General features: G+C 45.0%; 1 pseudogene; it reads left to right on the top strand.

Annotated features, from left to right (window-relative positions):
- The first annotated feature begins 3,275 nt into the window (after positions 1 to 3,275).
- Positions 3,276 to 4,101, top strand: LOC139011685 (very long chain fatty acid elongase 6 pseudogene; annotated as a pseudogene).
- The last annotated feature ends 9,644 nt before the right edge of the window (positions 4,102 to 13,745 follow it).

Here is a 13,745-nt window from a genome sequence, read left to right on the forward strand (position 1 = left end):
CGGCGATCAGGGGAAGGTGACGCTCCATCACACCTCTGCTGCTGCCACTGCCGGCAGCGCAAGCCTCGGGCGGCCCTGGTTACCTGAGCTGCGGGCAGCCCTGGACAGCTGGGCAGCTGCCATCTGAGGCTTGCCTGCACCTTGGGCCAGCCCTGGGCAGCTGGGGGGCTGAGGGGACTTGGGGACTCTGGAGACAGGCGCACTGGCAGGGCTGAGGGGACTGGGCGCCGCCATCTTGTGGCTGTGGGCGCCACCATCTTTGAGGGCATGGCAGTCAATTAGCATATTCCCTCCTTATTGGCTATGGGCGCCACCATCTTTGAGAGTGGGACAGTCAATTAGCATAATCCCTCCTTATTGGCTGTGGGTGCTTCCATCTTTGTGATGGTGTGAGGGTCAATTAGCATACTCCCTCTTTAATAGATAGGATGATTTTGTGTGTTTTTTTTTTAATTAATTAAATCTTTATTGTTCAGATTATTACATTAGTTACTCTTTTTTCCCACCATAACTCCCCTCCACCCAGTTCCAACCCCACCCTCTGCCCTCACTCCCCACCCACTGTCCTCATCCATAGGTGCACGATTGTTGATTGGGCAGTTCTGTTTATCTTGCCTGGACTCACTCATGTAGGTTGGATTAAATGGATTCAGCTGGGACAAATGGAATGGCTTAGCTTCTTTCCATGTTGTCTTTAACCCCAAGCTTCTTCATAATTTAATGTTCTTCATAATTTAATGTTAGGGCAACATTTCAAGAGGGTAAAGCAAATATTGCAAGGCCCCTGTAGGCTTAGGCTTCAGAACTCAAATAACATCACTTCCACCACAAAGCAAGTTAAAAGGCTAGTTTAGATTCAAGGATTTGGAGAAGTAGATTTAACTTATGGGAGAAGTAGAAAAGCCACATTGCATAGGGGTGAGGCAATCTGGTATGCATGGTAGCCAATGTGTAAAGAACCCATAGACTCTTATAGAAAGGACAATGGCTGTGGCAGGTCCTCTGAAGTGTTATACAGGCACCTTGCTTGACTGGTATAGTGCACCTGAAAAAGTTGTAGTGTGTATAAATATCAGCCTATAATTAAGTATGCAAGAAATATCCCTCTAATTGATTTTCTATAACAACTTATTTTCTGTTTTGAGTCTCTGATCCATCAATTTTAGTCAATTTAGAATTTCTCCCTATCCCTGGGGTTGTACCTAATTTCTGGAAAGTCTTATATAGTATCATGATATCAGAAGGGGCCATCTAGGCCTCTCTGTCATTGGTCTCTACAGTCTACCTGGGACTTTCGTTATCTTGATTATTCCTTATCTATTGATCCCTTAGGTTGATATTTTGTAGTGATAATGACCATGAATATGATAGTAATTATGATAGCTTTATAACAGTATGCATAGCAATTGCTATTTGTTTAGTGCCTGCTGTGAGATAGGCACTGTGCTAAAAACCAAAACAGCACTGTGTGCAACTATTCCAGCCTGTGGCATTTGCCAGAGCATTATATGCATAATGGACACTTGTAATTATTGATGTTCAGCATTTGAACCCACTTGGTATTTGAGGGATGCCTTGCCTCTCCCAAGAGAAGTTGAAATGAACAGACACCTAATATTCTAGCTCCTCTGCCAGCTGGGATGTAGGCACTTGTCTTAGACTCTGCCAATCAGATGCACTCATCTGGGATTTTGAATTTGAAACTAATGACACAAAGAAACAAGGACAGTGGAGATTTCTTTCTGGTGTCAGTGGCAGCGGCAGCCAGTTGGCAGGCACAACAGTGTCTGTGTTGCCAACCTTTGGATCTAGTATTGAATACCAGGGGTGACAACAGAGCAAGCTGCAGTCTCTGTGCTCAGTGGCAGCGGTAGCAGTGTACCAACGGGCAGCTTTCTGGTTCTATTTGTGACTGGGTATTATTTGCATAGCTTCTCTTTATTCTTGCCTATTTTCTCAGTTAATCTGGAGCTACCATTAAATATTGTTCCAAGAGATTAACTACTGGGTAAACTTTTACCAGGAATGGTTAGTTGTAGGCAGTAGATCCTCAGGGAAAGATGCTGGTGGTTGGCAGGGTGGCTGGAAAGCTGAGATTCGTTATTACCTGGTTTGAGATAAAGGCGAAGAGAATCCAGCTAACATTGAGGAACTGAATTTTCACAACCCAGGGTAAAGAGTAGCAAAGTAGCTAATTAAATTATTCCATGGGTCACAAGTACTGATATGCCAACTGAAGTCAACCCTTTGGGCTTCCAAGTGCTACTGCCATAGGTGGTATGAAGAGTAGGTAGAGCTCAAGGATTATTGAGGTGTTGTCATTGCTTCTAATATTGCCAAACATCCTAAAGAAAGAATAGCAAGCTAAGATTTCTAAATTATTAGTTTATCAATCAAAACCTAAGGGATCTCTATGACTGTGTTAAAAAATTAATGAGGTTTTCAAAAAGACATAAGCTCTTGCAGCTGAAGAATTCAAATAGTTGTAAGCCTAACACAACATTTGGTCCTCAATGTTGCCAACTTTTATTTTAATTCATGGACTGCCTGGTCTCATATGAGGAAGTTAGGTTATTGATCAGGAAAGAGTGGTATCTGAATATTTGGATTGAGCTATATTGGGGAATTTGGCTGACTCGGACCACCCCAAATTCCCAACCTACTGAGCCTCCCTTGTCAGTTGAGGCAGCCTCTTTGGATTCTTGATTGCTTGAAGATCCTTTCTCAATTACTCCTCATAAACTGCAGTTATTTTTGTGCTTCTGTCTTTCAGAAGAAAAGGGAATTCTTTCATGCCCAATCCTCTCTCTTTCATGCACCTCTTGCATTTCTTTCTTTGCAATAACATATCAGAATATGACAAGAGATCCCAAACAGTATATTGGAACCATCCTCAGAAATGTAAAAAGATAAGTTACCAGGCAAAGCTAGCACTTTCTACTATGACAGAATAGAGAAAGGCTGGAAACACTCAAGAGTTAAGGAGCTAAAGTAAATTTTAAAAGATTAAAAAGTAAAGGTTACAATCAAATGCAAAGAGAACCAAATGAAAACAATTATGTATAAGTATTAAACACAGAGGCATGGACACATGGAACAGATTGACAGATCTAAGAGGGGAGGTTGGTTGAGGGGATGGGGGAACTGAATAAAAGAAGGTGAAGAGATAAGTCGACTCAGCCTCAACATCCCAAGCTGGCAAGTGATTGAGGAGCTCTGCTGGCCTCCTAGCCCCACGTTTAAAGAACACATAGCGACTCGGAAGATCAGCTCCAATGAACATGTCAGTGTTGACTTTACAAGAATATGAATTCGAAAAGCAATTCAACGAGAATGAAGCCACCCAATGGATGCAGGAAAACTGGAAGAAATCTTTCCTGTTCTCTGCTCTGTATGCTGCCTTTATCTTTGGCGGTCGGCACCTAATGAACGGACGGGTGAAGTTTGAGCTGAGGAAGACATGAGTGCTCTGGTCTCTCACCTTTGCAGTCTTCAGTATATCCCGTGCTCTTCGAACTGGTGCTTGTAGGGTGTACATTTTGATGACCAAAGGCCTGAAGCAGTTTGTGACCAGAGTTTTTACAATGGACCTGTCAGCAAATTCTGGTCTTATGCATTTGTGCTAAGCAAAGCACCTGAACTGGGAAATAAAACATTCATCATTCTGAGGAAGCAGAAGCTGATCTTCCTGCACTGGTACCACCACATCACTGTGTTCCTGTACTCCTGGTACTCCTACAAGGGCATGGTTGCCGGGGGTGGTTAGTTCATGACTATGAACTACGGCGTGCACGCCGTGATGTACTCTTAACTATGCCTTGTGAGCGGCAGGTTTCCAAGTCTCCTGGAAGTTTGCCATGTTCATCACCTTGTCCCAGATCACTCAGATGCTGATGGGCTGTGTCATTAACTACTGAGCTACTGGATGCAGCATGACCAGCATTACTCTCACTTTCAGAACATCTTCTGGTCCTCACTCATGTTCCTCAGCTACCTTGTGCTCTTCTGCCACTTCTGCTTTGAGGCCTACATCGGCAAGATGAGAAAAACCACAAAGGCGGAATAGTGTGGGGACTGAGGAGGAAGCCATAGCTCAGGGTCATCAAGAGAAATAATAGACAAAAGAAAATGGCACAAGGAATCACACCTGGTGCAGCTACAACAAAACACATGAGCTAACACAGAACCCAAGGCAGCTTAGGGATAATCAGGTTGATGTACCCCAGTCAGCTGATGATCCTTTTTGGGTGAGGACTCACTGAATGCACCTCTATCTCAAGGGACCACTGCTAGGAGACCCCATTCCCTCTTTACCTGTTAACTTTAGGGCAGAGGAGAGCAAAAGTGTGCCAGAGGCAGAGAGAAATAGAAGGCAAACAAAGGCTATTAACACTGTATGGAAAGTATTTACAAAAGGTTGTATTTCTCTAAGGATGAAAGAAGTTTACTTAGAAAACTGTGGGAGCACATGCATATACAATCCTTTCTCATCTTTTTGACACTAAACTGGAGCCAACAGAATAAATAAAAATGGAAGAGACACAGGGTGTATATTAGAACATTCATGCTTTTGCAAAAATTAAAGCCTCAAGAAAAGTTAGTAGCTGTAGTCCCCATGAGAAAATATGTCTTAATCACCTCTTATGAAAACAGATGTAGACGAGTATATTTCAACTGGTGTGTTTCCCTTAACAGCACAGCCTCAGGCTAGTGAGTTTGCCAAGACCAAGTCGGGCACAATATTTTTCCATGCTCCTCCTGGGAGGTTGGAAACAATGCAGCTCAGTGCCGAAAGGAGCAGCTCCCTCAGAGCATTTCTGATAGTTTTAGCAGTAATTTCTACTCTTAAATGAGATATGATGCATTATCCTTGGTTCAGGTGTCCCAGGCTTTTTTAAAAAAGAGTAAATATGGGATAGAAAAGATAAAAGCCAACCAAAAGATTTGAAAATGGTTTCTGTACTACAAGTAAAAAGGTGCAACCGTTCTTCAGCTGGGAAAGGGAAAGGAATGGGAGAAGTGAGCCGACGATCTGTACAATGCATTTCTCTCCCTATTTGACTTCACCCATACTCACAATTTCCCACATGAAACCTCGTGGCACAGCCCATATTTTCTATATTTTTGTGAATTTCAAAAAGATCTTCAGGGCTTTTCCTGATATTGAGTGGACACTGTGTTTCTGCATCATCTGCATTTGCTCCCTGTGCAATGTAGAGGTGTAAAGTGCCCTCTGCTGGTCAAGTGGAGATACTTCAACAAACACTTGGGAAGTTTGGCTGGAACAGTTGACAACAAAGGGCCCCCTATAGACTTATCCTTCAAATTTTAAATGATACAAAATACATGTCATATTTTTGGCCAAGTCAGAAGACATTTTTCCTGCTTTAAGTCAGCTTCAGAATTTTTTTTTAAAAGGGACTTTTGCTCTGGAACTCAGAAAATCAATTTATTAAGAGCCATATTCTTAAAAGAAAAAAGCTAGTTAATATATTATTGGTAATATTTCAGTCCTCTACAAGCCAAATAAATGTGTAAACATTCCTAGTATTTCAAAGAAGCAATTATGTAAGTTGTTCAATGTGATATAATAGTATTCTAATTGGTTAAGTAGCTTAATGATTAGACAAACTAGTTAAAAAAAATTAGGGGCTACTACACTGCTTAGATTATACACATTTAGCCACACATGGATGCACACAGATGTGGAGTACACTGAACTTCAAAGCCCTAATGAATAGACACACATTTTCTGGCTAGCAGAAAACAAACTGTTGTTTAACTTTCTTGCTTTGAGAGTATACAGTCAAAGGGATTTTTTCCAATTATTTTTATAGTATTTTAGCTTTAATTGTGCTGTCATTCATGAGACAGAGCTGCTCTGCTTCTCTGTCAGAGATGACAAGGGCTTTCTCAGCATATTTCATTCTGTGTGAATGGTGTGAGCAATGAAAAAAAAAGAGCTTCGCTGAAGATCATATACGCATAGCCCATGGATACAGGCAATTGCGTGGTGAAGGCGAGGTGGGGGGGCGGTGGTGGGGGTGGGGGAGAAGAACTGGGGGGAAATGGGCAAAACATAAACACAAGGAAAATATAAAGTTACTTTTGAACACAGCACATGGACTCTATACCCTTAATAGAATAAATTCTAAGCACAAGGACAACCACAAAGAAATCCTGAACATTATTTTATGGGCTTGTTAGTGTTACAACTGTTTTTTTTTATTTTTATTGTTGACAGTATTACAGATGTCCTCCATTCTCCCTCCTGCGCACCGCTCCCCCCCCCCCCCAATCCCCTATAACTGTTTTTTTGTGTGTTATTGTAGGATAGAGCAAATGAATAATGATATTGGTGTGGATATAATCTAAATTTTCATTGTGGTGGAAAAGGAAGTAAAGTCATGGAACAAGGAAAGATGAGCAAGAACCCCATGAAGTTGAGTTATCAGTATACACAGATGATTAAAAAAACACCCTTGCTTTGTCCATAAGTTTAGATTTTGGCTCCAGAAGGCTAGGAAATGGGTGAGAAGATATACTTATTGTTCAACACCAACTATTTCAATGGCTGAAAATTCCCTATTTTTCATACCAAACTATGACCACTCACATCACCCATTGTAGCATATCAGAGGTTCTGCACGCGGCTGAATGAAAATATTAAGATGCTCTAATAATAAAAATTGAAAATATGAACTGCATCAAATGTAAATATAATACTTTTTTCATTACCAAATTCCCAAGGAGAAATTACTGTCTAAAGATGAAGTTTTTTTGTAAATTTGAGACCAGAGACAACTGGGTACAAAATAATTAAGATCCCCAAACCAAAATTTCTTGCTCATGAGTGAAAAGTCCAAAGTCCAAAAGTCTTCAAGCCCAAAACCCACCTTCTCAGTTTCTTTTCCTACTTGGTAAATTTTAGCCAGGGACTAGATGCTTGAGTGGGACTAGGGCTCCTTTTGTAGCCATGATTTCCGCTGGCTTTTCTGGGAAAACTATGCTCTTCAGAACTTCACAAATCACAACTCTTAGGAGCCAAGTTTCTCCTGAGTCTTCCATTTACTGTAATAAAGTTCAAAGTGCTCATAGGCAGAAAAGTAGAAAAGAGATGTCTCCAGAGGTGCCCATGGCGCCGTCCTGCGAAGCCTACGGGCCCAGCGGAAGCTCTGCCCAGGACCTGCACAGCTGCCCCAAGGGGAGGAGCCCGGAGCGGCCCCTCTGTGAGCGAGCGTGGGAGAGCCCAGGCTGCAAGAAAGCGCACCCTGGTATGGACCCCGAGGCAGAGCCCCCCTGCAGACTGGCTTCTTTCTTCCTCGGCCACAGGAGGAGAAAGGTGTCTACTAAGCACCTCTGCACAGTCAGTTTCCTCGGTCTGTTTCAAGTGAGGTGTTGCAGGACCCTAAGGACTCTGACTGGCCCAGACGTAGATACCTGGGAGCTTCTGCCTGGCTTGGACACGGAGCCCCACGCCTCCAGCGCCACTTGCCCAGCCCTCACCTGCGTTCAGGGAGACACCCTGCTGCCATGCTCTGGAAGACAATTTTGCCAGCACAGCTTCTAGGAAGCCAAGACCCAATACAAGTTACTGTGAACAGCCAGGGGGCCAAGACCCTATATCAGCCCTGGAGTCCCAAATGACATCTGCCGTGTCCACTGGTATGGCAAGGTGCTACTTTATATAGTACACACTTTAAAAAATGCATTTTTATTGATTTCTATCAGAGAGACAGAAACAACGATGATAGAGAATCATTGATTGGCTGCCTCCTGCACGCCCCACACTGGGAACCAAGCTTACAACCTGGGCATGTGCCCTGACCAGGAATTGAACCGTGACCTCCTGGTTCATAGGTCCACGCTCAACCAGAGTCATACACGCCCGGTGATAGTATACACTTTTATAAGACAGCAACCCTGCCAACTCTGCACACAACTCATCCCAACTATGAGCATTCACATCACAAAGCAAGAGGATAAGGGTTTCCTACCGGCAGGATGGACAAGGCCTGCAGACCCAAGGCCCAAGTTGTCAGTCAAAACTACAACTTCAAAAGAGCAGCGATAGGAACTTTTGAGCAATGCGGATACAAACTCACTCAAGCATCTGACCTGGCTTATCCAACAGTTATTCTGAGTTTCTTTCCCACATTCAGCCATCCAAGAGCACCACCCAGGAAGGAATGTTTTCCAACTTCCATGAGACACAATCAAGGAGAAAAGGACTCAGCCCAGGGCTAGGTCCGCCCAAGGCAACTGACTCCTTCCCATCACTGGAGTGAACTGCAGGGAGAACTGCCTTTAGAATTCAGTGGTTCTCAACCTGTGGGTCGCGACCCCTTTCCTTTGGGGGGGTCGAATGACCCTTTCACAGGGGTCACCTAAGACCATCGGAAAACACATATATAATTACATATTGTTTACAGTAGCAAAATTACAGTTATGAAATAGCAACGAAAATAATTTTATGGTTGGGGGTCACCACAACATGAGGAACTGTATTAAAGGGACGCGGCATTAGGAAGATTGAGAACTACTGCTTTAGATGGTGGAACGCCTTGCCCTGAGATCCTCAACCCTCCAGGACACTTTCCTCACTTTATCCAAGAACCACACAGGTGTAATAAAATCTTCAATGGGAATTAAAAGAAAAGAGATGTCTCCACCACAAGAGCAGGAAATGGAGGAAAGCCAGACCCCTCACTCCTGCCCCCCACTCTGCTTCACTTCCAATGAACTCAGGAGATGGAGAGCAGGTGATCCTTGGGGGAGAGAGAGTTCCAAGCATGAGAAAACCCACTGTCAAGAAAACGCACTCTCAGTCGACCCTCGCCTCTCAAAACAAACCTGCAGGTCAGGTCCATCCCCTGTACCTCTGTGTTAGAGTTCTCCAGGGGAACAGAGCCGGTTGAGAAACTATAGATAAATAGATAAACATATGTAAGAGGAGATTTATTATAGGAATTGACTCACCGTGGTATGGAGGCCAAGAAGTCCCATGATCTGCCGTCTGCAAGCTTAGAGAACCAGGAAAGCGGTTGTATAATCAGTCCAATGTGAAGGCCTGAGAACCAGGGCTGCTAGTGTAAGTCCCAGAGTCTGAAGGCTGGGGAACCAGGAGCTCCGATGTCTGATATTCAGAGAAAGACAAGAGAAAGTGGACATCCCAGCTCCGGAAGAGAAACAGAATTTTCCCCTCCACCTTTTGTTCTATTTGGGCCCTCAAAATGCATTGGGTGATACCTGTCCACATTGGTGAGGGTAGATCCTCTTTACTCAGTCTAATACACAATTTAAATGCTAATCTCTTCTGGCAGCAGCCTCCAGAATGCACCCAGAAATAATGTTTTACCAGCTATCTGGGCCTCCCTCAGCTCAGCCAAGTGAACACAAACATTAACTATCACAGCTCCCTAGGGAGAAACACCCCTAGGGGTGTAATTCCCCAGCTTTGAATTTTCTTAAGTTACTGCTTATGGTCAGCTAGTCGCCACTTATTTGTCTCATCCTCTCACAAGCATAGGATTCAGAGCTAACCTAATTTTAATGCTGAGGACACCTAGGCCGCAGGCTGCTGGCAAAAGCTTAACAACCGGCTGGGGGTTGTTAGTGTGGAGCCCTTGCTTGTAGCCTTCGCTGATTTTCGTGGTATAAATACTCCCACTGATTTCCAGCTTCCAACTGAATGTAGATTTTTGAGAGGTGATGTGCAACGCTAGAGAAGTACAATAGACTTAAAAAAATCTCAAGAATACAGTTAATTGCAAATCGTAGTAAAATAATTAGGAAATGATGACTTTTTGAGTATTGTTTAAAAAACATTTTTATTTAGAAATAATTATAAACTCACAAGAAATTGCAAAATAGCACAGGAAGTTTCTGTACCCATCACCCAGTGACCCCAATGGTAATACCCTACCTATTTATCATATATTGCCAAAGCAGGAAATTGAGATTCTATTGCTTCTGCTTCTAAAAACATTTTTTTAAAAACTTTTAATTGTGGTCAAGTACACATGACATACAATTTATTACCTTAACTATTTTTAAATGGTTGCAATTCAGTATTATTAACTACTAGAGGCCCGGTGCACAAAAATTTGTGCACTCGAGGGGGGGGGGGTCCCCCAGCCCGGCCTGTGCCCTCTCACAGTCTGGGACCCCTCGGGAGATAACGACCTGCTGGCTTAGGCCTGCTCCCAGGTGGCAGAGGGCAGGCCCAATCCCTAAGTGCAGCCCCTGGTCAGGATCAGAGCAGGGCCGATTGGGGAGTTGGGGCGCCGCCCCGTCATGCACAGAGCAGGGCGGATCGGGAGGTTGCAATGCCACCCTCAGTCACTTTCAGGGTAGACTGACTGGGGGGTTGGGGCACCGCCCCCTGTTACACTCAAGGCAGGGTCAATGGGGAGGTTGCGGTGCCACCCCCTGTCACGCACAGAGCAGGGCCAATCAGGGGGTTGGGGCGCTGCCCCCTGTCACTCACAGAGCAGGGTCCATCAAGGGGGTTGGGGCGCTGCCCCCTGTCACTCACAGAGCAGGGCCCATCAGGGGGTTGAGGAGCTCCCCCGTCACTCACAGAGTAGGGCGGATAAAGGGGTTGGGGCGCTGCACCCTGTCACACTCAGGGCAGGGCCAATGGGGAGGTTATGGCTCTACCCTGTCACACACAGAGCAAGGCCCGTGGAGGGGGGTTGGGGCGCCACCCTCTATCACCCACAGAGCAGGGCCGACCAGGGGGTTGGGGCACTGCCACTGTCACACTCAGGGCAGGGCTGATGGAGAGGTTATGGTTCTACCCTGTCACACACAGAGCAGGGCCCGTGGGGGCGGGGGGTTGGGGCACCGCACCCTGTCACACACAGAGCAGGGCCGATCAGGGGGTTGGTGCGCTGCACCCTGTCAAACACAGAGCTGCAGGGCAATCGGGGGATTGGGGAGCTCCCCCATATCAGGCACAGAGCAGGGCTGATCAGGGGGTTTGGGCGCTGCCCCCTGTCACGCTGATCCTGGTGCCAGGAGGCATATTACCCTTTTACTATATAGAATAGAGGCCTGGTGCATGGGTGGGGGCCGGCTGGTTTGCCCTGAAGGGTGTCCTGGATCAGGGTGGGGGTCCCCACTGCGGTGCCTGGCCAGTCTGGCTGAGGGGCTGAGGGCTGTTGTCCCGCTGGCAGTTGACTAAAAGCTCCCAACTGCTCCTTGTTTTCTTTTCTTTTTTTTATTCTGGGCCAGCTTTAGCTCTGAGGCCTCGCTGCTGAAAACATGGATACAATGTTGCGGTCCGGGGCTGACTGAAAGCCGGTTTTGTTTAGCTTCTTATTTGCAACATAGTAATAGTTGCTTAGAGTTGCAGTTGAGAGGCCGGCAAGTGAGGCGGGGAACGTTGGAGTCTGCAGTCCCTGGAGGAAGCAAGCCTCCCTGCTCGCTTCAGTGCATGGCTGCCAGCCGCCATCTTGGCTGACAGTTAATTTGCATAAGGATATGCTGATTAGCCAATGGGAAGGGTAGCGGTCGTACGCCAATTACCATGTTTCTCTTTTATTAGTGTAGATATTCACACTTTTGTGTAACCAACCCCCAGAATTTTTTCCTTGCAAAACTGAAACTATACCTTGAACTGCCCATTCCTCCTACCACCAACCCATGGCAACCACCAAATCTATTTTCTGAGTTTGACTAGGTACCTCATATAAGTGGAATCATACAGTATTTGTGTTTTTGTGTCTGACATATTTCACTTAGGATAATTTTCTCAAGGTTTATTTGTATTGTAGCAGGTATAAGAATTTCCTTCCTTTTTAAAGCTGAATATTCCATTATGTGTATACTAGAGCCCGGTGCATGAATCCAGTGGGGTCCCTCAGCCTGGCCTGTGGGGATTGGGCTGAAACTGGCTCCCCAACAGGGTTCCAGGATTGCAAGAGGGTTCCAGTTCTCGGGTGACGCACCCCGGAATCGGGTTCCCTCCTCTCTGGTTCTGGGTGTGTCATCCGAGAACTGCAGCTGCCAAGTCACCGCAGCTCGGCAGCTCCTGCGTTGAGCGTCTGCCCCCTGGTGGCCAGTGCACGTCATAGCTACCGGTCATAGCTGCCTCAGTGAGAAAAAGGAAAGAAGGTGGTGGCCAGTGGAGCTGGAGCTGGGTTAGGGGCCAGCTCTCCCTGGAGTGCTACATTCTAGGGGAGTCTCCTTAGAGTCTGAAAATTTCAAACCTAGCCTTCCAGGTCCGTAAAAAGGTATATCAGCCAGAAAGGAGGCCAGAACAGAATATGTTATTCAAATGTTTGTTAGCTAGATTTTTTAAAACAAATATACCTAACTAATATTCTAGAATGTAGGACTTCCTGCCCAGGAGCTGATCAATGCTTATGGAACAGGAAGCAATGTCTATTCCCTAAGGAGAAGTAACACATTGGAAGACTAAAGTGCTAGGAATTGCAAGATAAATTTATTCATTAAATAAATGGTCAAATATCACTGGGAGGTACACTTTCTGTAACCAGCAAGAGAAGCACAGGAACACACACACTTGTAAGGCTTACTAAAATGATTGGCAAATGTACCAACTCAGAAGCAAAACATAGCCCTGGCCAGTGTGTTCAGTGGTTAGAGCATCAGTCTGTGCACCAAAGGGTTGTGGGTTCGATTCCTAGTCCGGGACACATACCTGAGTTGCAGGTTCAATCTCTGGCCCTGGTTGGGGTGTGTTTGGGAAGCAACCAATCTATGTGTGCCTCTCACATTGATATTTCTCTCTCTGTCTCCCTAGAGCAGCGGCTCTCAACCTGTGGGTCGCGACCCCTTTGGGAGTCAAACGACCCTTTCACAGGGGTCGCCTAAGACCATCAGAAAACACATATATAATTACATATTGCTTTTGTAATTAATCACTATGCTTTAATTATGTTCAATTTGCCTGTTTCTCTGAAAACACCCATGTATAGCAGTTGGTTCTGAGTTCTGAGCACCGTCTTCTCATGCACTTCTCAGTGTTCCCACAGCAGGGCAGAGCAGCACCGTAAAATGAATGAGTCAGGGCAGCTGCCTGCACCTTACTGGATTCTGCAGTCTGATTTGAAACCTTGTGAATGCTTTGTCTGAAGTTGTGCTAATGAAATTTACAGGTCATTCCTGAAGAGCTTTCACACCCTCTGAGCATTGTGTGTGTGTGTGTGTGTGTGTGTGTGTTCAACATAATCCAAACGACATAATGTTTATTCTGTAAAACTGGCTTTCCTTTTGTCGGATACACTCCTTTGTGGGAGGTAAGAGAAACTTGGCCTTATGCTTGAGCCAACCACTGGTTTTGCTGCTGTGGTTGAGAAATGATCCACCGGATGCTCCTGCTGGTCTTTTCACTCCTTACATGTGGGAGCAAAATTACAAAAGGATGCATCCGAGGCGTGACTTAGATCTCTAACGGCGTTTCTGGTTCATTTTCACAGCCTGTTTGATAGTTACACAGGGATCTAGATATTTTGTTGAGGCTTTTGCTAAATCCTGATTTCTAGAGTTATCTGTAAGTAGGTCTCTGTATAGACACTATGTAAATTAAAGTATAAAAACAGTGAATCAGCATATATGGACAAAAGATTCCAATGGTTATTTAGTGTAAACCTAATCACTTACTATTAACTTTTCTTTTCAATCTTGGCAATGTTTTCAGACAAGTTCCCGTGAGTGATAGCATTTACTTTGCTACCTCGCTTTCCGTAAAGCCTAGAACCTTCACTGACACCAGT

Source organism: Myotis yumanensis, unplaced genomic scaffold, assembly GCF_028538775.1.
Source record: "Myotis yumanensis isolate MYYU_CA2020_CCGP unplaced genomic scaffold, mMyoYum1.0.hap1 SCAF_5, whole genome shotgun sequence".
Taxonomy (NCBI): Eukaryota; Metazoa; Chordata; class Mammalia; order Chiroptera; family Vespertilionidae; genus Myotis; species Myotis yumanensis.